The sequence below is a fragment of the Dasypus novemcinctus genome, chromosome 10 (genome assembly GCF_030445035.2).
Source record: "Dasypus novemcinctus isolate mDasNov1 chromosome 10, mDasNov1.1.hap2, whole genome shotgun sequence".
Classification (NCBI taxonomy): Eukaryota; Metazoa; Chordata; class Mammalia; order Cingulata; family Dasypodidae; genus Dasypus; species Dasypus novemcinctus.
This window is the reverse complement of record NC_080682.1, coordinates 36926494-36948677: the sequence shown is the minus strand read 5'-3', so window position 1 is coordinate 36948677 and position 22184 is coordinate 36926494. Positions and strand designations below refer to the sequence as shown.

The following is a 22184-nucleotide window of genomic DNA, read 5'->3' as shown; positions in this document are numbered from 1 at the left end:
CTCTGAATTTTTAGAGTTGTTCTGTTTCCTGCATCCGATTTTTGTATATTGTTTTTATTTTTTAGTAAGCTATTCCTATTTATTTTAATCTAAAGAACTAGAAACTCAGTATCAAACAATAAAATAAGAATAAAGTAAAAGGTGGAACAACTTAAGCATTAAATATGTGGAGAGTCACACAGGAATTATTACCAGAATTTTCCACTAGGTAGAAGTGTAAGATTTAAGGTTTTTATTTTTACTGCTCTTCTTTTTCTTGTCCATGTTTTCTTTTTTTCCCTGAAATGATCATGGCATTTTATTTTAAGAAGACAGTTATAAAGAAAATAAACATTAAAAATTTAAAAGAGATATGACATGGAGATTACTTTAACTTAAAAAAAAAAACAATTGTGAACTGAGTTTGATCACTTTTGATGCTTTCAATTCTTTATATAGGGTGGGTAATATAAATGATGTCCCAATGAATCTCATGTAGTCTTTGATGTGTAAAGTATTCTAACTTATGTGAAAGTATTAGAATCTAGGAGGTTCTAACATTTAGTCACTTTCATCATATTCCCAATATAGAAGATGTTTGGGGAGGCAGAATTGTTATGACTCTGTGGTCACCAGGAAATTTTTTAAATTTTTTTTCTTTTTTTAATTATCTTTTTTCAAAGATTCATAGATCACACAAAATGTTACATTAAAAATATAAGAAGTTCCCATATACCCCACTCCCCACACCTCCCACTCATCCCAAATCAACAACTTTTTTCATTAGTGTGGTACATTCATAACATTTGATGAGTACATTTTGGAGCACTGCTACACAGCATGGATTACAGTTTATTTCACACCTCTTTTTTGCTCTTCCTGCCTTCAGCAACTGCTGTGGCCACTGTTCCCAGATCACTGATATAATTTCTTTCATTTCCAGAGTCACAATAATTCTATATCAGTAAGTCCACTCTAATCCATATTTTATTCCTCCATCCTGAGGAACCTGGGATGGCAATGTCCACTTCACCTCTAAATCAAGAGGGGCCTTAGATCCCATATGGTTGGTGGATGGAATTCTCCTGCTTGCAGCTGTGGACTCTCTTGGTTCCCTGGTGTGGTGGTTGACCACCCTCATCTCCCTGTTAGCTGGCCTGGGTAAGTCCAATGAACCAAAGAGTAGGTTTTGCAACTCTGCTGTGGCTCAGGGACCATCTGGCACATAGACAGTCCAGAGATTCAAGTCTCTTGAGCATACACCAACCCTAGCACCAATCACAGGTTCCATAAACATGACAGAAGAGACATGCTTTGAGAAGTCACACTCCATCTCACTCAGGAGCACAAATTCCAAAGTAGGGAAGTTTTTCTAAATTATGTATTCAGTTTCTAATCATGTAACCTATCATTACCATTTCATTTTCTTATTAATTGAATTTGACAATATATTAGACCTAATTTTCCAGAAGTTTTGGATCACAGAAGGGTTCAACTATGGCAGGGGAGGAGCACTGATGTGAGGCATCACCCAGAATTTTTATGATCTATAGGTAATGATGAAAAACAGTTTATTAGTCAACCAAAGGGGTGCTAATGCAAAATATCAGAAACAGGTTTATTTGGGGTAGGACATTTATTTGGGGTAGGAGCTTACAGATACCAGGCCATAAAGCATGTTACTTCCCTCAACAGTCTATTTTCAAATGTTGGAACAGGATGGCTGTCGACAGCTGAGAGGATTCAGGTTTCCTGGGTTCCTCTCTTCCAGGGTCTTGCTTTTTTCTGGGTTCAAGATTCCTTTCTTCCCAGGGCTTGCTTCTTCCTGGGCTCCAGGCTCCTCTATTTCATGAGCTGACTTCTCTTTCCTCTGTGAGCTTACTTTCCAGGGCTCCAGCTTAAGGTTTCAGCATCAAACTCCAACATCAAAACTCCAACACCAAAAACCCTTCACTCTGTCCTTTGCCATGCCTTTTATCTGTCATGCCACCCTTGGTGGGTGTGGACTCAGTGGCCTAATGATGTGGCCCAATCAAAGCCCTAATCCTAACTTAATCATGCCCAGGTACACACCTATAAACATAACCCACATCTATTTTTGGAATTCATAACCATATCAAACTGCTACATAAAGCTGTTGAAAATAGATGCTAAAATAAGTGTCTTGTGGAAGGATGGAAGAATGTCATCTCCAAAATGCTGCAAATATTTAGCATATTGTGACCCTATCCAGATAGTCTAATGAGGTCTGGAAGCTTTTTCTTGTACCTATTTAAAATTGTACATGGGGATTTAAGTTTTGATGCAAAACTTCCTCCTGGTGGTCATCCTGCACATTTTTCTCTTCTTTACTTCTCAATGCTAGTGGCATTTAATATGGGATCACAGATGTGTAGATCACAGACACCACTTTATTGAGGTCCAGAGAAAAAGTGCACCTGCTTGCATATAGATAAGGAAGAGTGTCCCATACACGATGGAAACAGCTGTTAGGTGGGACAAGCAGGTGGAAAAAGCTTTACAATGCCCACCTGTAGAACAGTTCCTCAGGATGTGCAGTTTGGATGTGAAAATAGTTTAAAATGATCCAACTACTGGAGTAGTACAGCTCCAGCCACAGTGACAACTAACAATAGCACATATGGGAGAAAGAAGAGGAGACATGTCACAGAAGAAATGATTGATAATGTTGGAGTAACAAAAAGGGAACTCAAAAAGCAGCTGTTGTTGTCAGTCATGGTGTTTAGGAACACAACAGCATAGGGTCCAACCACCAGCTGTATGCAGAGCTACTGGGACATTACAAATGAATAAAATGATCTGTTGCAGATGACCACATAGAGCTCATATGCTATGGATGCCAAGAGAAGGAAATCAATGGCCACAAAAAAAACAAAGAACCACTGCTGCAGTCTCATGCCAGGAGAGAGATAGCTTTCCTGCCAGTGAAGAAACCAGTAAGCATCTTGGGGCCCACAACTGATAAAAAACCATATGTTCATAAAGGAAGGCAAGACTCAATCCAGATGAGAATAATCATACCTAGGTTTCTTGTCATAGTAATGAGATTTAAAAAAAAAAAAAAAAAACAGAAAAAGCCAAAAAAGGAAAACCTACAAAGATGGTACTTTAAGCCTATGAAAAGGAATTCTGTGATCTTTGGAAAGTTTTCATCAGCCATTGTTTGGTTGGGTTTCTATACTAACAAAATGAGATAAATTATAAAGCATTCAACATAAATTCCTTAAATCATAATATAATGCATAGGAAAAGAAATTAGCAGGTTGAACTTACTTATGAAAATTGACATAAGATAAAAAAAAATTTTATGGAAGCAGACTTGGCCCAAAGGATAGGGCATTCATCTACCACATGGGAGGTCTGCAGTTCAAACTCTGGGACTCCTTGACCTGTGTGAAGCTTTCCCATGTGCAGTGTTGATGCACACAAGGAGTGCCGTGTCATGCAAGGGTGTCCTCCGCATAGGGGAGCGCCATGCACAAGGAGTGCATCTTGTAAAGAGAGCTGCCCAGTGTAAAAGAAAGCTCAGCCTGCCCAAGAATGGCACCACACACATGGAGAGTTGACACAGCAAGATGATGCAACAAAAAGAAACACAGATTCCCATGCTGCTGACAACAAGAGAAGTGGACAAAGAAGAACACATGGGGGAGGGGAGAGAAAGAAATAAAAATAAATAAATACATCTTAAAAAAACATTTGATTAAATTCTACTTCAAATTCTATTGAATGTTATCAAATAAAGTAGATCACTGCTCTAAAGAGAAGTATAATTTAGAGGGAAAATTAGGACTTAACTAAGAAATAGTTCAGCACTAGAAAACCTATAATTTACACATCAAAGGGAAAACATTATGATAATGATGATGATGATGATGTCAATAGAATTTGAAGAAGAATTTAATAAAATGCAGTTGTCAAAACAAAACTCTTTCCAAATTGGAATTAAACTTATTTAACTTAAAGAGAAGTGCCAGAAACTACCAGATAATACATGCATGTTGTGGTAAAACATTAGAAACATCCACATTATCATTACTATATAGTTGGCCTTTATGTACATTTTATAACATTATACTAGAGGATGCAAAGGACTAAAATATGAAAAACATGTAAGAATTTTAGAAAAATACACAAAAGCTATCACTATTTTCAAGCAAAATAATCATCACAAATAACAAATCATGTAATAAGATAAATTATTTTTTTAAAAATTAAAGAGTTAACAAGGTAGTAGAATACAGCTATATAAGTAAATCAACAAAATCACATATAAATTATAATGGAAAAAATCATATTTATCAACTCAAATTAATCAAATAGTGAAAAATAAGCCTTACAAGGAAGCTTTAAGGTTTATATGAAGAAAAATATAAATTATAGAGCTTTTCTTAAGCAATGGAAAAAATGCCTTAATGAGCAAAACATATTTATTTATAGCTCAAAATCTCAATTATAAAGATTCATCTCATCCTGGGAAGTAAATTCAAGCTTGACTAAGAGACAGAGATAATGTTAACAGGATACAGCATTTCTCCCATGAACAAGCAACAAATGTAAAACCTTTTTCTTTGAGTAACTTCTGCTTTTTAACCAAGAAACTATTTTCTAAAATCATAGACTGTCTAAAATCATTGTTTGAAATTATATTAGTAAGATCCCACTCCTTAATATCCAACCAAAGGGCAGAGCTTCAGAAACAGAATTTCTGAAGGCAACATTACATGCATATTTTAACTTTATAGTTTTCAAGGAAAGAGGAATGTTATCTGTTCTGCTGTTTAGACCTGATGTTGACCCCTTGACATACAGTCCTGTTTTTTTTGAGCCTAGTAAAATGTCTATTTTATACATGATTTTCTGTGAAATATGTGGGCTATGGGTGGGAGGCTCTTCATCTCTTTGTAGATAATTTAAGCAGTCTGTGACTTGTGGGTGTGGGATGATAAGAGGCTCAGTCCTGCCCTTGATGACCATGGCAATGACTCCAGTCCCAGGAAACAGTTCAGCAATGCAGACTCTATAAACTTTAAATATTTAGGGCAAATGCAAACCAAATGTGTTAAAAACTTATCTGGAATGTATAAAGTCCATACTAAAAGCTTACCTAGGATGTGTACGATATATGCTAATTCAAGCCTATTGAGCACTGAAACAAAGAACAATTTGACCTTTCTTCTCTGTATAAAAGAAACTCAAAATTCTTGTTCAGTGCTGGGTTTTGAAACAGAAAGCTCCCGAGTCCAGCCAGCCATAAATAAATCATTTTTCCTTCTCAAAATCATTCTTGAGTCCTGGCCTTTCTATATGCAAATAATTGAACCTCTCTAAACTCCTACATCATTTCTGGGGGCTTGTCCGGTTTTGCAAATGAAGGCCAAAGATGGTAGGATTTTGAATCCCCTTCCAAGTCCCCAAGGAAGCCAGGAGGACTCAGGTGAATCCCAAATCTGGGCACCCCTGGATTAAATTTAATCCAGAAAAGATGTGGGCTCCACCAGAATCTTACCAACAAAAATCAAGGGCATTGGCAAGTCTAAGGAGAAAGATTCTGGGAATGAAAAAGAACTCCAAACATGGAAGAAGGTAAGACTCCCTAGGGAAGAAGATTCTGGGAAACCCTAGCTTTAATAGCTAGGGAGGGAGGCTGACCACCTCCTGAGAGAACCCTGGTAGCCACAGAAAATTGGGGGGAAGCTGTTCTCTCTAGGTCTGGAAAAAGGAGAAAAAAAATGGGGAAAATCCTGGTGTTTTGGGTTGTCTAACTGCATGTTAGAATCTGGTACTGGTCTTATATCCACTGAAGGAGTGGAGGCTTGATTATAATAGAAAGGGATGTTTATAGGTTCAAGAGCTAACATCCTGGAAATTGGTCTGGATTTTTAAAACCTTGGTTACAGGAAAATAGATTAGCTTTTCTAGTGAAGCTTGGTCTGGGTATAAAGTTAAACAGTGAAAAAGATCTAGCTGGAATCCTTTGTTATGGTGCTGAATTGCGAATGAATTTGCTTTATACCAGATGTTAATGTTAAGTGTTCTCTCTAAGATTTGTGATGGCTGTGGGAGCAGCCATGCTGAAAAAAACATATATATAGAACTAGTGGGTCAGATTAATGACCTTTGTGCTTCTGTCTGTGTCAGCTCAATCCTGGTGTTGGAATTGTATGGTTATGTAAAGTGGTGGAATTTAATTGAGCTGGAACCCTCCCTTGCCATTGGCAAGGGGGTGAATTGATTATGGGGAAAAACTATGGAGTCTGGATGTTTGTGCATGTCCTGCTGCCTCATCTCTGGTCCACCCCTTTGGCAGGGCTTGAAGGCTGTCTGTGTTCATGCCATGCACCCAGGTTTGTTGAGGCTGTCCCAGTCAGGGTGGCTGGGTCCCTGGGATGGGTGCCAAATTTGAGTAGGTTCTGTCTGCCCATTTTGGCAGAGAGCTGGAAAGGGGGGAGCAGCTTGCCCCTTTCCAGTGAGTCCTCAACTTCTATTCATAAGTCACATTCCTATTTGATTGCTGTATACCCAACTGCCTGGAAAGGGGAAGGTGAAGGGGATGAAAAGCAAAATAAAAATAAATGCAGTAAAGTTCCCTCCCTAGGGTGTCAAAAGGCCAAAGTACATTTGCATTCTGCCCAGGTTCTTTACTTTTCTGAATTTCTCTCTCTGTGAGGCTGTAGAAATACTTTGAAATGTTTCAGAACTGTAAACTTGCCTGAAGAAAGGAGGCTCTCTCTTGAAACAATAGACCTCTAATCACTTGATAGTCTTTTCAGTGGTCTGGCTCAGAACTTCAGGGTTGTGAGACTACAGAAGGAAAAGAAAAAAAAAGAAATGAAATGCCACTTTAAAATCTATGTTTGGCTTTTGTCAGTTTCTGGTGCCTAAGAATTCACAGTAAAAAGGTAAAAACATAGTTTAAAATGAATCTTTAAATGCCAATACTCCCTTTTGGTGAATTAAATGCATAACTTGCAGATGAGATTTTTTTCCATTACTAAGAAAAGGCAGGACCTCACAGAATTGTTATTAATAAAATTCTTGTAGCTTAATTAATAAAAGTATCCAATTCTCCTTAAAGTTAAAAAATTAATAAAAACTATAACTAAGAGTTAAGATCATTTATAGATGCATTTATATTATAAAACCACAGAAAGATAATAACTGAAATTATAACTGGGTGAATTTAGCATGAAACAATTATTGTAAGTTTAAATTCTAAACTAACCTTACCTTTATTTATGGATCCTTTAAGCCTAGCCTCACCCTTTGTCTTTGTCTATGGTTATTTCATAACAGCTTCTGCCCCTATAGTCCAGGGAATGGCAGACTTGGGGACATACCTGTCTCCTGTCCTACTGGTATTAATAACCCTGCTTTCTCTCATGAATCCAAGTGTGAGCTAAATTGCTGCTTGGTGGAATCATTAGCCCTTGGAGTTAAACGACCACTGGAGTTTTATTATCTCCAAGGACTGGGGGAAATAAAGGAAGTCTCCTTCCTTGACTGTCAGTGTTCCTAAGAATGGCAATTCCTGAGAGAAACCAGTCTCCCTGAGGCTTCACATAGCCTTGGTAAATATACATATAATTAATCTTGATGATTATCCAAAATTTGGCTAAATTCAAAGTAAAATATAAAGTTCTGAAAAAAAGAAAATGGTGCTAAAGGTTTGGGAACATTTTGGTTACAAGCCATTAGTTAAACAAAATTCTCGTGCAAAACTGCAGTCATAGTGCAAATTAACAAAAAGTTTCAAGAGTCTTTAAAATGTTTTGCAGTCACACTTATTTTTCAAAAAATGGAAGTTTTAAGTAACTAAAGTTTTTTTTTTTCACACTATTTATGTCTGCCTATTTGCTCAAATTGTTGAGGTTAAATATGCAGTTATATAAGTAATATATATTTCTGAAACCCAAATTGAGCTAAACAGTATATAAGATTATGCAAATTAAAAGTAACATCAATGAGTTGTGTTTCTGTGTCTAAGTCTATTTGTGTCTGCCCATTTGCTCAGTGTATGTCTTCATACATCAGGATGATTATATCAAATTAACAAATGAAAATTCTTAAAAGAGCTCTATTCAAATTATTAAAAATTAAATATGCAGTTATATGTGAATAAATATTCCTGGATCCCAAATTAGACTGAGCAGGATGGAAAGGCCATATAGAAATCTAATTATAGGAACTATTGGGAAAGGGCCTCCTCTTTGCAAGAGTTTTGAGGACAGGACTAGGTGTGTCATATTAAACTTATCTACTAGGCTGGGGAATTAAGAATCAGTTTGCCCTGTAATTTCCCAGTTTAAACGTTTTGTCAGCCATAAAATAAAAGTAATTAGTGGTTCTGTTGACAAATTTCAGTAAGTAAAGAAAAGTCCATAAAAACTATGGATAGATCTTTCCTGGATTTTGACTAAACAAATAAGGTAATTGTGTAATGTGTTTTGAAACCTGGTGTCATTGATGGGGTCTGGCCGGCAGAACCCCTCAGCTGGATGGGTAAGGACAGCAGAGCAAGGAAACACACACAGTGACCACTCTGGAGATGCAGGCTGGTGGCGCAGGTCTAGTTTATTGAGGAAGTGCAACAACTTTTATGGGTGGCCGGGGGGAAGCTAGGCATCGTGCAAGCACCTGATTGGTTATGCTAATTCAGCGAGACTGGTTGGCTCAGGGGATCTTGTTGCTGAGGGCTGGGGAAGAGTTAGGAGTGGCTTACAATTGTTTACTGTGAGGCTTGGTGCCATCTTTAAGGAGTGGTGCCTGCAGCTCACTCACACCTGGTAGTCAGTGTGCTTTTAAAAATTATTCATTTTCATAACTTAAAGAAAGAAAAGTTTTAGCTTCCTGTAAAGAAAAAAAAGAGAACATTCCTTGCATAAAATATAATGATTTCAATTTTATTTAGCTTGGGTGTAATCTCCCTTAGTATATTAAAAAACCATTAAGTAAATTAACATTATAAGTACAAAATCTTTAGAGTAATAAAAATTGTAAGATCACGTTAATGAAATTAAGCTAAAGAAGAAAGAATGTAAATATGCTCTCTTAAATAAAGTAAATTTCTTTAGTTAGTAATTGTAATTTAATAAGTTTATTTAAACATAAAGTAACTAGTCAATGTGGTTGTAGTCAACTATAAAGAGTTTGTAAATCATCTTCCAAACTGAAAATATTTAAATAATTCTAGTTCTAGAAGTCATTGTTAACTCTAAAACTTGGATTAGTATTGGTGGCAAAAAATAACTTTGTAACAATAAAACCTGTCTGAAGGCCACCATAAGGTGCATATTTAAGTAAATAATAATAAAATGTTGTCTTGATTCTATTGGGAATCTTCTGTTTTCATTTTTACAATAAAAAATTTTTTTCCCTCTATTACTAAAGTAAAATACCTACTATTATCTTAATGGTAAAATTATATAAGTAAACAGTCATTTGATATATGATGTGTTGCATTAAATTGTTTAAAATATATATATAAACAAGAAATAAACTTTAACATTTCAAACTTTTGTGCATTCAAACCAGGCCTTGAATACATTACAGGTTGCCTCTCCATGTGAGTTATTGGCTAGGCTGGTCACTGACCCCTCAATTAGAAATATTTGCTATATCAGCCTCTGGTTCTGCTCCTGAAGTCGATGGAAACTACATTGAAGTTTCAAGCTCCTGCAGCAGCCAATGATGACTTGTACAGCCAAGTGCACAATGGATATTGCCTCCAGCCTGGCACTGTTCCATGGTGCCAGAGAGCACTATGCACCAGGCTGGTAGAATACTGGAAACTCTCTCTAAGATCAATGATGCTTCAACTTGCTCACTGTGAAGAATATGCTAAGTGGAGCCATGATACCAGGATATTGTATGTAAAATTTAAACACAACTGGCATTATGGCCTGCTCCCATGGAGAGATAACATGTAAAGTATTACAATCCTGAAATTAAAAACTATTAATTGCAACTCAGAATCCTTATGCATTAAGTAATACTTTAATTAATATTAAAGTGCTGTACTTTTATCCTGTATTAAATATATGTCTAATAATTATAATGTTATCTTTTCTATTCCGGATCAGGTACAAAAGTATATTAGACATGTTAAAGTCCTGGTAACCTTATTTTCTAAATAATTAATAAACATGTCTATAAAATAAAGCAATGGTCTTAGCTAGGCTCAGCCAACTTACTATTCTAGTGTACTATGCTGAGTAGCAAAAATGAGGCTTACTTGCCAATAATGGGTCATCTATTAAACAGTCAAAATTACCAGAAAGTGTACAATTAAAACTGAAATGTAAAAAAAAAAACAACTATATTCTGTAGATCTGATCCACTCCCATAACTAAAAACTAAGAAAATTTCCATCTTAGTGCTCTAATCCTTAATGAAATCAACTGTCCAAAAGGTGCCAGTTCACCAGCAGCATCTAACAAAACACAAGTGCCAATTATTAGACAGCCTGAAATGCGTCTTCAAAACAAAGCTAAGTATCTATTGCAATTTCTCTCTGAAAATAACTTAGAGAAAAAAAAATATATATATATATATACAGTTCCCACCAGCTTTTAAAAAAGGGGTGCCATCTTTATAAGCACCTAACCTTACCTCTGCAATCCATAGTCCTCTTTTAAAATGGGTATTCCAAAATTTTAATTAAGTTTGTTTCTTTCAGAGTGAACATCTTATTAACTATATGAAAACTTTATCCAACTTCGTACAGAATGCCAAATCCATCTTCCTCCAGTTAAAGTAAAATAAAATTTTACACCTTGTTAGGTAACGACTATAGTCCATGGCCAGCAGTAAGCAGTTACAGAAAAGAGATCGTCTCCCATCAGCACCCCTTTAAGATTAAAGGTGTAAACTCTTTAAGGGTAAAACAAAATTAATATATGGATCTGGAACCTGACTGGAAATCCATGTGAATGCTGGTGGCCTCAAGATGACTGCAGGGGAGCCCCACCCCAGGATTCTGCAGACCAGATTGAAAATTTTTAAACATCTAAAAACAGGATCCTGAATGCTACTCTGAAAATTGATAAGTAAAGTAATCAATCAAAACAACAAACAGCCACTCACCTCATAGCTCCAACAATAATTATGCCAAAGCTTAGCAAGTTAAACTTCAGCATAAGGGGGCGAAATGATGTGGGTTATGGTTGAGAGGCTCTTCATCTCTTTGTAGATAACCTAAACTGTCCATGAATTGTGGGTGTGGGATGCTAAGAGGCTCAGTCCTGCCCTTGGTGACCATGGCAATAACTCCAGTCCCAGGAAACAGTTTAGCAATGCAGACTATATAAACTTTAAATATTCAGGGTAAATGCAAACCAAATGTGTTAAAAGCTTATCTAGAATGTATAAGGTCCATACTAAAAGCTTACCTAGGATGTGTATGATATATGATAATTCAAGCCTATTGAGCATGAAACAAAGAATAATTTTACCCTTCCTCCCTGTATAAAAGGAACTCAAAATTCATGTTCAGGGCTGGGTTTTAAAACAGAAAGCTCCCGAGTCCAGCCAGTCATAAATAAATCATTTTTCCTTCTCAAAATCATTTTTGAGTCCTGGCCTTTCTATACACAAATAATTGAATCTCTCTCAACTGCTACAACAAAACTACAACTTCTCTAACAACAACAGCAAAAATAAATTGAGGCATAAGGTTGAAAAACAAAAAATTCACCTAAACACTGTTTTCAAAATCTGATAATCAATCTATTTTTACTTGTTCAGTGAGACACCCACTAGTGTGTGGTTTCTCAATGTGATGGGCCAATACACCTGATTTTGTCAGACTGCAGTCTTGCTCCTGGTTGCCCTAAACTGATTGTACTTGTACATTCATGGAATTATTTGGGTAAATCTAATGCAAATCCATTCAATATCTCAACATAGCTTTTAATAACTCAATCTAATTTTGAAAATTTATGGTAGAGAAAAATGTTCAAAATAGCCAAGAAAATTTTGAAAAGGAAAACCGAAGAGAAAGGATAGTATTGCTATGACAGATATCAACCCATATTACAAAGCTATAGTAATTAAAACTGTAAGGTGTTGGTACTAGAAAGTGGACAAGAAAAGAACAGATAACCCATAAACAGATATAAGTACATATGATGTGGGCTATGGGTGGGAGGCTGTTCTTCCCTTCATAGATAACCTAAGTGTTCTGTGTCCTGGCTTGTGGGTGTGGGACAGTAAGAGACTGCAGTCCTGACCTTGTTGACCATGGCAATGACTCCAGTCCCAGGAGGTCCTTTAGCAATGCAAACTCTATATACATACCAGTCAGTCCAGGGAAATTCTGATGGGGGTGATGCTGAAGCTTAAGGGAACTGGGACTTGGCCTCAAATGGAAAATATAATATAGCCTGTGAATAAAATCAAAATCACTTAATTCTATATCCAAGTGTGCCTAGTCTCTAGAAATCCAGTTAAGTGATATAGGCTTTGAATGTTCAGAAAAATTGTAAGACTAAATGTGTATTCAAGGTTCCATCCAGATGGAATGTGGGTAAGATGCTAATTCAAGCTCACCTGAATTGTGGGTGATATGTTAATTCAAAACTATCTGGTATTCAAGCAAAGACTTAACTAACAAAGAAAGTATTTTTTTTTTTTTTTTTACTAATAGCACCATTTGACTCCCCACCCTGTATAAAAGGAACTTGAAAATCTTGTTCAAACCTCGGGATTGAAACAGAAACCTCCCAAGTCCAGCCAGCTGTCAATAAATCATTTTTCCTTCTCAAAATCATTCCTGAGTCCTGGCCTTTCTATACACAAATAATTGAACGTCTCTCAACTTCTACAATACATATGTCAATTTAATATTATATATATATTTAATTCAGAACAAAAAGGTGAAGATGAATTAATCATAAAAAGTTGTTGATTATTTCTAATGGTCATTTGAAAAAATAAATAATATTAAAATTCCACCTCACAATACTCAAACAAAAAAATCCTAATTATAAACACATGGGAAGAAAATAATAATGAACATTTTTATTTCATTGTAGGGATGGTCTTCAAATGTTGATATATTTAACTATCATAATTTTAAATGACTGTATGACAGCATATATGTTAAGAAAAGTCAAGATACACAAACTGGAGAAAATATTGCAGCATACATTACAAAGGGTTAAAATAAAAACACTCAAAGAACTACCACAAATCATCAATAAAAATAGAAAAACCTCATCAGAATAGGCAAAGGATACATAATGGCATGCCATGAAGAAGAAAGCCAAAGTCCAAATAATCATGAAATAAATGCTTGGTCTTCCTACTATTGAAACAACAATTAGATACGATTTTCACACAACAAATTGACTAAAAAATGAAGAAACATGAAAATACAAAATACTGATGAGGGCATGAGGGAAGAGGATGATATCTCATACCACGAAGGTTGTTCATGTTTTCCTTACAAAGCCAATGCATGTATATTGCTTTTTGTAACAAAAACATAAAATTATCAACCTCATCCTGTTCTCAGAGGTAATGACTTTTCATTTGGTCTACATATTTCCAGACTATTATTTAATTAAATTTTAATTTATTTATTATTGTTCTTTTATTTTGTTTACACAAGTTTATGTAATTATCAAAACATATTCTGATGAGTTCCTTTTCTTCTTTATAGATGTTAAAATCAACTAAAATTAAGATGGAGTATAAATTGTGCTGTATTCAACAGGCATCTATTGCCACTTCCACACCTGTGCTTCTGCACAGACAGGAGGTTAGAATTATATAATTCTTAAAATTCTAAGAATTATTTAGCTTTATTCTTAATCTTCTGTACTTGGATCTTGTAAATTCTCATTCTGAAGCAAGTTAAGTGTTTTCTTCATTTGGATTAATGTTTGCAGAAGCAGTTGCATCATTTTTCATTCTGGGAGAATGTAGGTCCCCAGAGTATTCCATACCTTGGTTTATTAGTTAGGGTCCTCTAGGGAACCAGAACCAACAGGAGTTACCTGTATATATTATGGGATTTTATAAAAGTATTTCACAAGACTATGGGAATGCCTGAGTCCAATTCTGTAGTGCAGGCTGCAAGCTAGTAACTGCGATGAAGGTTTTCAATGAATTCTGTAAGAGAAGCTAACTGGCTGAAGTAGAGATGGGAATTCTTTCTTTTGACTATGGAAATCATCACTTCTCCTTTTAAGGCCTTCATCTTTTGGATGAGACTTCTCTCATTGCTGAAGGCAATTTCCTCAGTTGATTGTAGATATAAACAACCATAGATGCAATCAGCCTACCAAATATTCAATCCATGAAATGTCCTCACAATAACAATTAGGCCAGTTCTTGCTTGACCAAACAACCAAACACCATTACCTGCCCAGATTGACACATGAGCCTAACCATCACTTGGGAATTTCTTTGTTGAGAAAGGAGTAAATTAAAATGTTCTCACTGTTTTTAAAATTCCACTGGGATCAATTTATTTGTCTTGAGTTTGGGTAGACTCCTAATTTTCTTACTTCCTTATTAAGCAAAGAACTATCCCTGAAAACTTTTGTGCAATAAAATAGCATCTTTTAAATTTTCCCCATAAGTATCACAAAATTTCTGCAACTGCTTGACTAAAGTACCTTTCAACAAAGCATCAGCAACAAGGATATCTTTGACACCCACACCCCACATATTTTTGTCTCTTATGAAACCAGATGAATGTAAACAATGACATCTATAAAGATTGGAAACTATCAAGTGATGCTGAGGATGCAGTCAACCCAAGCATAGTGATTCTACTGCTGGGATGGGGCAAACGTAATTGCAGTTTTTGCATTGTTGAAATTTGCCGTTCGATATTGGCATCCATTCTTAAAAAAACGCGGTTATGTTATACATCATTTTAATGTGCATTTCTGCTGAGACCACCTCAGCAATAGGTCTGCATGAAGGCAAGGTGATGCAGAACTGAAGAAATAAAAGGACAAAAGAAAGACACAAGAAAGGAAACAAAGATGGAACCAGGGAACTTCACAGCTTCTGAAACTGAGAGCCTCAACCCTAGTTTCCACATCGTATTTATTTGAAAGCTAAAGAGCAGCTGTTTGCTAAAGGAAGCAACTTGCAACATGTTCTACATAGCAGGAAGCAACAAATAGGTAAGCCAGTTTCCCACAACATATCTTCCTTTTTGTTTTTTATAAAGCAGTAAAGGCAGATTAGGTGGTTTCTTACTGCCTCATACCCCAAAGGGCTTGATAAACGTTGTTATCGTTTAAGTGACAATATCAAATCAGAGAACAGTACTTTATACATAATCCATAACTACAGCAATTTATACAAACTTCCAACTAACAGATGATTTATCTCTTGTGGGCTTAAGATTTCTTACCAGCAAGGCTATATAGGCCAATATTTGATCAAAATGACTTCATTTTCCCTAATTTATATAATTTGAGGCATAGGCAATGATAAATTATTGTTACTTCCCCATTTTGGGGAAGCTGGAAGTTCATCACATAATTTCAGTGTCTTCATTTGTCCTGCTCTTAGCATATTCACTAGACCTGAGACCACAACTCAGTATTGAATTAGCTTAGTCCATCATTGTGAGAACTCATTTTCCAGGCAGAAAACAATAGCTGGCTTGTTATAGGAGTCCCAATGTAGTGTCTGTAGCAGTGAAAGCATAGTTTGCCCTTCCTAGGAGCAGGAGGTGACTGATGTCACAGTCATTGAAGTGAGCATGAAGGACACTCATGGGTGATGTCCACAAACAGCTGGAACCACTTGGCTAGGCATCACAAGATCTGGTGGTACTTACACTGTTCACCTATCTGGTGGAGCCACTCTGCTTCTCAGGTCTCAGTTGTATGGCTCTGGATCTTTGTGAGGCATCTACCTCAACAGTCCTGAGAAGGATATTAGAGGAGTGGGCAGGGGACCTGACAGACAGTTTACCTGTCACAGTTGGCAGGTGTCCCAGATGTTCTTCCACAGATCTCTCCCCCATCGAGGGTGATTCACAACAGTCCATCATTTTTGTCTTGCTTTTTGTGTTTGCAATCCACCCCTGGATAGGGATGGCAGTCTTCATAGTAACCAGGCACTATTGGGTTAAGCTTTTCACTCTTAGCAGGGCTTCCTATGCTGCACAAAATTGCTTTTTTATATTGTACTTTTTGTCTCTTTCCACAATTGAGATTTTAGTTTGAGGGGTACTCAATTAGAATGTTGCATTTGCCACAAACTCCACCCAAAGCCAATATTGGTGCTGGCCATATCCAAGTCACAGACTAAGTTGATGTCCATCTTCTCTTTCCCCCCTCTTTTCCCCCACAGCCTGCTGGAGGTCCTCCTACTCCCATGAAGGACCTTTCCTAATTAACACATCTCAATGAGGGATAAAAGATTTTTAGTATTCCAACAGTATTACAAATTCTGTTAACATGAGAAAACATTGTACTACATCAATTACAGCAGAAAGTATAGTTTTGTCTTACTCAATCAAGCAACATTTAAGAATTTGATAGAGTAGCAGGGATCTTACAGCTTGTACCAATTGTTTACCTATTCCAAGCCCTTAAGATACCATTGTCTCTGATGTTTCTTAGTAGGGTCACTGGCCTCAGGTTTTTTCTATGCAGCCAAATTTCATTTGCCATCAGGCCAGGGTAGAAAGACTTGAAGAACTGCAAAAGTCCATTGTTGCCTTTTTAGCTTGGTTTTTGCACATTTTGTATTCATTCAGGATTACTTTGCTTTTATGAAACATATTATCTCACTGAATGCTGCCACAATACTTTTACAACTTGCTATATGCATTCTATTATCCAAGACACAACTATAGAGATATCATTAACATTTTAAACTTAGGTAATAGTATAAGTGCTTATTATTAGTAGTAGTAATAGTATTTTTCTTAAATAGAGCTCTTTTAGCAAATTTTATTTATCAAATTCTATCACCATCTGGAGGTATCAAAATATACACTGACAATGAACAATCACAAAAACCATTACAACACACGCTGAAATAATTACCACACACACAGTGACACTGAACAAACAGGTAAACACAAAAGCAGATCTTCCTTTCTTTCTTTTCTTTAATAACTTAATGTAAAGCTATTCTAGCATATAAGCTTTTTTGTGCACTTGAACCCTTTTTGTAAGAATACTAGCAAAGCATACATATCAGGCAAAGATTCAATCCTGATATAAGATGTAACTGAGCTCTTGGTCAGCTGTTGTTTGGCTTCTTGAGTTTAGAGTTTTAACTTACCCCCAGGTGGAAGGTGAAGCTACTCTAACCTTCAGAATGGGACCCAGGCATGCCGTCTTCAGTGTCAATTTCTCCATCTGCATGACCGGAACTTCTGGGTTCTACAGGAACTTTTGTTGTCTCTTGGGGTTCATGACATGTCTTTATCTGATGAGCTGGTACCCACACAGGATGTTCTCCATCTCCTGGAGAAATACAGGCAAATCCTCTTCACCAAGTTAACAACTTCCTTATTTACCATTTATTGGTCAATTGATCATTCCACTAAATTAAAGATTTTTCAGACAGAGTTTGGGATTGAGTTTTAGAATTAGTTTGGAAATGCCTTTCAGCAGCTGTCCCTTCCAGGGTGGTTCCACAGTTAAGAAAATTAAGAGTGAATAATACTTTTTATAACTATAACTGTGGTGTCTCCCTGTCTTCTCTATTTTTTTTTTTTGTAACATGAGTTTAAAGGTTTGATTTGCTCATTCAACAATAGCCTGCCCCTGGGGGTTATAATGAAGTCCTGTAGTATGAGAAATACTCCAAGTATCTAGAGAAATCTAAGGGAGATACTGGTGTAAGCAGTAGCATTATCTGTTTTTAGAGACTGGGGAAGCAAGCAAGCTAACAAATGTTGTCTTACATGTTGAGTAGTTTCTACCAACTTAGCTGTAGCCCAAATGAATCCTGAACAACTATCTACAAAGACCTGAATATAATATAATATTCCAAAGGAGGAGATATGAGTTACATCCATTTTTGCCACAGAGAGCTAACAGTTAAACCACAGGTATTTACTCAAGATTCTGATTGTATTGGATTATTAAGAATTTGACATGATGGACAAGTTTGAATAATGTCCCTAGCTTGTGTCCATGTTAAAGGAAAATGAGCCTTGAGGCCAGCTGCATTTATATGGGTTAGGTTGTGAAGTTGAATAGCCTCTTGTAGAACAGGAATGACTAATTTATCACTGGCATTATTGCCTTGAACTAATGGTCCCAGGTAAGTTTGAATGAGATTGAATATTGTTGTAGAAGACGAGAGAGTTTCAAGTATTTGCTTATAGAAAGGTCAGGACTCAGGAATGATTTTGAGAAGGAAAAAAATGATTTATTGACAGCTGGCCAGACTCGGGAGCTTTCTGTTTCAAACCCGAGCCCTGAACAAGAATTCTGAGTTCCTTTTATACAGACAGGAAGGGCAAAATCATTCTTTTGTTTCAATGCTCAGTAGGCTTGAATTAGCATATATCTTCCACATCCTAGGTAAGCTTTTAGCATGGACTTCATACATTCTAGATAAGCTTTCAGCACATTTGGTTTGCATTTGCCCTCAATATTTAAAGTTTATAGAATTTGTATTGCTAAACTATTTCCTGGGACTTGGGTCATTGCCATGGTCACCAAGGGCAGGACTGCATCCTCTCACCATCCCACACCCTCAAGTCACAGACAGCTTAGGTTATCTACAAAGAGACAAGAGCCTCCCACCCATAGCCCACATCAATATGAATAATGGACTTTTTCTATATCTAATTATTTGTTGAAGTTTGTGAAAAAGCTTATACTGATTTATGTTAGGTTTGATAAGAGCTGTTTCAATCAATTGTAACCTGGACAACATAGGCTGAGTCTGAAAGGATATTTATGGACTCTGGTATGTCTTGCAAAGCAGTAAGTACTGCTATTAATTCAGGTTGCTGAGCCAAAAATCCAGGAGTAGGAATTTTCTTAGTTTAATACCCAGTATACCCAGTGGTGACATTTCCAGACCAATCAGTAAAGACTGTAGGGACATCAGGTACTGGTTGAAACTTAGTTATGCTAGGTAAAATCCACTGAGTGCTTTTAATGAATTTTAATACAGGATTTTTAGGGTAATGATTATCTATCTGTCCAATATAATCAACAAAGGGTATTTGCCATTGTGTTTTTGGAGACAAGCCTCAACTTCCTTGCAGGAAAGTAGAAGACATGAGAAGGGTCCTGTCCATGAAGGGCGCAAGTATGCTCATGGCCTTTAAGTAAAATGTGGGTCATAAAATCCACATGAGGAGATAAAGTTTTAACAATACTGTTAGGTAAAAATATTAATTCTACAATATGATCTTGCTGCATAAGGATTCCCATGGGGGAGTGTAAGGAAGGCAAGATAATCAATTGCAGTGACTGTTCTGAATTAATGCACTCAACTTGAGCACTTTGAATTTTTTTTCTCTATGAGTTTTATTTCTTGTTCTGCCTCTCTTTTTACAACCCAGGGGCTGTTTAGTTGAGGATCTCCATATAATAGTGAAAGGAGATTAGACATTCATATGTGGAAATGCCTAATTTGGGCCTTAGCCAATTTATATATATAAATTATTTATATAATTTCTACAGATCATTCAAAGTTTTAATAGAATCTGTATGAATCTGAACCTTTTGAGACTTAATTGTAATTTTATCAACAATAGTCCCAAGATAAAAAAACAAGGGTAACCTTTTTGAATTTTCTCAGGGGCAAGTTGTAATCCTGCTACAGTTAAGCTCTTCTCTAAGGCCTGATATGCTAAAACTAGAGTCTGGGAAGAGGGAGCAGCACACAGTATATCATCCATGTAATGTACAATATAACAAGATGGAAAAGCCAATCTGACTGGATTTAAGGCTTTAGCCACAAAATTTTGACACATGGTGGGGCTATTAATTGTTCCTTAAGGAAGATATTTCCACTGAAACTGTTTCATGCATTCTCTGTTATTAAAAGAAGGCACTGAGAATGCAAATTTCTCACAGTCTTGCAGAGCCAAAGGTATTGTAAAGGAACAATCCTTTAAGTCAATAACAAGTGGTCAGTTACAAAGGATCATAGCTGATGTGGTCAAACCTGGCTGCAGTGTACCCATAGGTTGAATGACTGCATTTACTGTTCAGAGGTCTGTTAAATGCCTCCACTTGCCTGATTTTTTCTTAATAGAAAACATCAGAGAGTTCCAGGGACTAAAAGATTTTTCAATATGTCCTTTATCTAACTGTTCTTTAACTAATTTATGAAGTGTCTCCAATTTTTCTATGGTTAATGGCCACTGTTCAACCCAAACCAGAGAGGTTGTAGCCCATTTAAGAAGAATGGACATTGGGTGGTTCAAGGAGGCTAGACTGAGTGGTGGCCATTATGGAAAAGGTGAATATCCTAATCCTTCTTGATTACCAAGAACTGAGGGATCTATCAGTTTAACAACTCCCTGGTAGTGGTTATACAATCCTAACCCTGGAACATGCCCTTGTTTCCTTATTAATTGTGGACTTTATTTATTATATTGGCTAACCTGGGGAATATAGATTTCAGCCTGCCATTGTTCTAATATATCATGTCCCCAGAGATTAATAGGTAAGTCTGCAACATGCGGCTGCAGGGTGGCATGTTGCCCATCAGGTCCCAGACAATGAAAAATTTTTACACTCTGCTTTAAACCTCTGGGAGTGCCAAGTCCCACAACAGAAATAGAGGCATCTTGTAATGGCCAAGCAGAGAGCCAGTGGTTAGAACTAATAGAAATATCAGCTCCAGCATCAATAAGTCCCTTAAACCATTTGTTCTGAATGTTTATGTCACAAACAGGATGGGATTCTAAAATCATTTCACTTAAGAATACTCCTGTTATTCCTGTACATCCAAAACCATTTTCCTTCAGATTTTCTCACTAGCTCCTACAGGAGCATAAGAGAGCAACAATTGTGCTATGATCTCCAATATCAGCCTTCCATGGAACTGAGGTGGACATGATAACTTGAATCTCTCCTTTATAGTCACAATCAATTACTCCCGTATGCACTCTAACTCCCTGGGAGGTGAGACTGCTCCTCCTGAGGAGAAGTCTGATCATGCCAACTGGTAAAAGTCCCTTTATTCCTGTTTTTCTACAGATAGGGGTATCCCCTGGAAACAGTATAATGGGTTTTGCCATAAGGATATCTACAGCAGTACTTCCTGCTGTGACGGGAGATAAGTCAAGGGCACTGTGGAGAATAGGGGAGTGCCAGGATTGCTCTGCTGGACAGGGAAAGCCTCCTTTTGGAATGGGGCTAGGAGCCAGCCCCCTGCAAGTTTCTTGACAAAGGAGTGCTATTCTTATGATAATTACACCGACATTGGCTAGACCAATGATTTCCTTTACCACAGTGGAGGCCCAGCTCAAATAGTTTCTGAGCAGAAATATTCTGTCTGGGTGGCATTGTTTTTCCTTCAGACCTTTTCTGACAATCTTTTCTCATGTGACCAATTTCCCCACAATTAAAACATTTTCCAGAGAACCCCTTACTGATTTTCATTCCTGCCATAGCCTGAGCCATCATTGTAGCACAGTGGCCCACTGTCCCTACATCCTGGTACAATTTAATATATCCAGTCAAACCCACTTTACCTTTCATAATCCTGATAGCCTTCTGACAATCCTGATTAGCATTTTCATAAGTCATTATGAAAAGTAGTGTCAGCAGCTTCTAAATTATTGACTTTTTAAAAATAGCCTCTTGTAGCTGAGCAATAAAGCCAGGGTAAGGTTCTTTAAGGCCCTTGTAATATTTTTTGAAAGGACACCGGAGGCTGGCCTTTAGCCTCAGATTTTCCCATGTCCTTAGCAACAGTGATGGCCCTGTGCAATAGCTTGATCATTCCTTGTTAATTGCTGATCTATTCCCACCAAATTTCCCATCCCCACTATCTGATCCAAGGAAATGGGGATATTATGGGTTCTATTATGAGCAACCTGAGTCTCTGTATGATCAGTCCACCAGGTTTTGAAGTGCAAATTCTCCCCAGACCCTATTGTGATGCGTGCTAATGCAGACCAGTCAGCTGGGATCAGCCTAGAGCCTTCAGCCAGCCCCTGCACCATACCATAGGTTAAAGGAGAATTTGTACCATATTGTTGCATGGCTGCTTTA

General features: G+C 36.9%; 1 pseudogene; it reads right to left on the bottom strand.

Annotated features, from left to right (window-relative positions):
* Positions 1-2350: 2350 nt before the first annotated feature.
* On the bottom strand, positions 2351-21716 carry LOC139439923 (olfactory receptor-like protein HbT3; annotated as a pseudogene).
* Between the last annotated feature and the right edge of the window lie 468 nt (positions 21717-22184).